The following is a 3,104-nucleotide window of genomic DNA, read 5'->3' as shown; positions in this document are numbered from 1 at the left end:
GATCAAAAGCAACCCTATAAGACTTTGTGAAAATATTTGTTTCTGGCATGCAAATCAATTCATTAGGACTTAAACATCCCTCTATTCGTCATCACCACACTCAAATCAACATCAACTTATCAAATATCATAGTTCATCTTAAGGGATCATGCTAAATATGCATGCAAATGCAACTATATGAAATCACATAAAAACAAACAAATATGTCCTTAATGAACAATCATGCAAAAATATGAATGAACTACAACTAAACATGCAATATGAATCTATATGAATCTATATGGACACACACTACTAATCCTTACATTATCACCCCCAAACTTAAAATTTTCAATGTCCTCATTGAAGGTAATAATAAGGATTTCAGGCATACCTAATTAGCGGGAGAATCACCCTCGTCGGGTGGAGGATCAGGTGGCCAATCAACCTCGCCACTAGTGTCTCGGAAAATGGTACCGAAAGCATGTGTCAAATCTTCAGCAAAATGACGGTGAATGTCGTGCATGGCCTCCATACGCCTAATTACTCACCTATACTGCTCATCACCAACACCAGTCCTATCAACTACCTGCTACACATGAGAAGAACCCTCTATAGGCACTGGAGGATCCGTTCGGCTACCCTCTACATCATCAAAGATATATCCCAACCCCTTGTCAGGGGGTGCACCTAAGAATGAATAACTCAAGTGATCTGGCTGTCGGTTGAGCTCAAGTATGGGAGCTTCTTGAGTAAATGGTTCAAAACGCTCCTGAGAAATTTTCAGCTCTGCCAACCCAAGAGAATCGAATGGCATATCCAACTTCCTCTTCCACGGAGGTGCATTCAAAACCTGAATTTGCTCTACTTTAAAGCACTCCTCTTTAGCTGTGGGTAACTTTATTTCCTTAAACACATTGAAAGTGACCTTCTGATCATGAACCTTCATCGTAAGCTCTCCTTTTTGCACATCGATCATAGTTCGGCCTGTAGCCAAGAATGGTCTTCCCAAGATAATGGGAATCTTCTTATCTTCCTCGAAATCAAGAATTACAAAGTCAGCAGGGAAGAAGAGTTTATCCACCTTGATCAAGACATCCTCCACTATACCTCGTGAATAAGCGATGGAACAGTCAGCTAGTTGCAATGACATGTATGTTGGTTTCGGCTCAGGGCGACCAAGCTTCTTGAAGATAGATAAGGGCATCAGATTGATTCTACCTCCTAAATCACATAAACACTTGTCGAATGATAAGTTCCCGATGGTGCAAGGTATAGTGAAGCTTCCAGGATCTTTAAGCTTCGGAGGCAACTTCTGTTGCAGCACAGCACTGCATTCCTCCGTTAGAGCAACGGTCTCTAAGTCATCGAGCTTCACTTTTTGAGAGAGAATACCTTTCATAAACCTCGCATAGCCAGGAATCTGTTCAAGAGCTTTAGCGAAAGGTATGTTGATATGAAGTTTCTTGAAAACCTCCAAAAACTTCTCAAACTGCTTATCCAACTTCTGCTTCTGCAGCCTTTTAGGAAAAGGAGGTGGAGGATAGATCTGCTTCTCCCCTGTATTACCCTCAGGAGGAGTGTGTTCCACAATAATCTTCCTTGGTTCCACCTCTGCTTCCTTCTGCACTTCTTCTTCAGCCACAACTGCATTTTTCGAATCTTGAGATTTTTCAGGCTCTTCGTCTTGCTGAATTTGGGGGCTTGCGACCTTTCCAGACCTTAAGGTGATGGCGTTCACATGTTCTTCAACTTCCCTCTTTCCTGAATTGGCTTCTGTATCACTAGGAAGCATTCCTGGTGGCCGATTCAATAAGGCATTAGCAATTTGCCCTATTTGGTTCTCCAGAGTCTTGATAGAATTGGCCTGGCTTTGGCATATAAGAGCCAGGTTTTTGCACATAAGCCTCAACTCCTTCAATTCAGATTTTTCATTCGAAGGTAGACCTGCATCATGAATTTGTTGTTGAATTTGGAGTTGTTGTTTTGGTGCAATTTGTTATTAAAAACCAGGAGGGTTGAATAGCTTATTTCCAAACTGCTGGAACGGCTGTTGCATCGCATTCTGATTGTTGCTCTAGCTGAAGTTAGGATGATTCCAGTTGTCAGGATGATAAGTGTCTGGAACTGGTTGCTGCGATATCTGAAAGTTGCTCACAAACTGAGCTGAGTCGCTAGATATAGCGCATTGCTCTATCGCATGCGGACCTGCACACAGCTCATAAACACTAATTATCTGCTTAACACCATAGTTAGCCAGAGAATCAATCTTCATAGACAACGCCTTTAGTTGAGCAGTGATAGCCGTAGCTGCATCCACTTCAAGAACTCCTGCTACCTTGCCCTGTGGATATCTCTGGGTTGGATACTGATATTCATTAGCAACCATCAGTTCAATTAGATCATAAGCTTCCTCATAGCACTTTGCCCATAATGCTCCGTCTGATGCTGCATCGAGCATGGGTCTGGACTGTGCTCCCAACCCATTGTAAAAATAAGTGATGATCATCCAATCAGGAATTCCATGATGAGGACACTTCCTAAGCATCTCCTTGTAGCTCTCCCAAGCTTCACATAGCGATTCTCCCGTTTGCTGCAAAAATTGAGTAATAGCGTTCCTCATTGCAGCTGTCTTCGCCATAGGGAAGAATTTAGTAAGGAATTTATGAGCAAGATCCTCCCAAGTAGTAATCGAACCAGCTGGTAGAGAGTGTAACCAGCTCTTAGCCTTGTCCCTCAGAGAGAATGGGAACAGTCTCAGCTTCACAGCATCTTCAGAAACACCGTTGAACTTGAAGGTGTCACAGATCTCAATGAAATCCCTAATGTGCATATTGGGATCTTCCGTTGAAGAACCCCCAAACGGGACTGAATTCTGCACCCATTGAATTATGCCAGGCTTGATCTCAAAGGTATTAGCTGTGATAGCTGGCCGGACAATGCTAGATTGATTGTCATTGATCTTGGGTTGAGAAAAATCCATCAAGGCTTTCGTTCGTGCTGCTGGATCTCCCATTGTAATGAGTACCTGAAACACAAACAAATAAACTGTGAAAGTAAAAGAATCCGAGTCAGTGAACTTTAACGACCACTGATGACAAGAACATAAAATAAAAATTAACACC

At 42.3% G+C, this 3,104-nt stretch overlaps 1 non-coding gene across 1 annotated transcript; it reads left to right on the top strand.

Annotated features, from left to right (window-relative positions):
* Nucleotides 1-2,498: 2,498 nt before the first annotated feature.
* Nucleotides 2,499-2,605, top strand: LOC141723212 (small nucleolar RNA R71). The gene has a single exon (XR_012576199.1). It is a non-coding gene; the product is annotated as a small nucleolar RNA R71 (small nucleolar RNA).
* Nucleotides 2,606-3,104: the final 499 nt, after the last annotated feature.

Source organism: Apium graveolens, chromosome 4, assembly GCF_009905375.1.
Source record: "Apium graveolens cultivar Ventura chromosome 4, ASM990537v1, whole genome shotgun sequence".
NCBI lineage: Eukaryota > Viridiplantae > Streptophyta > Magnoliopsida > Apiales > Apiaceae > Apium > Apium graveolens.
The sequence above is the reverse complement of the archived record's forward strand: the minus strand, read 5'-3'. Positions and strand labels throughout refer to the sequence as shown.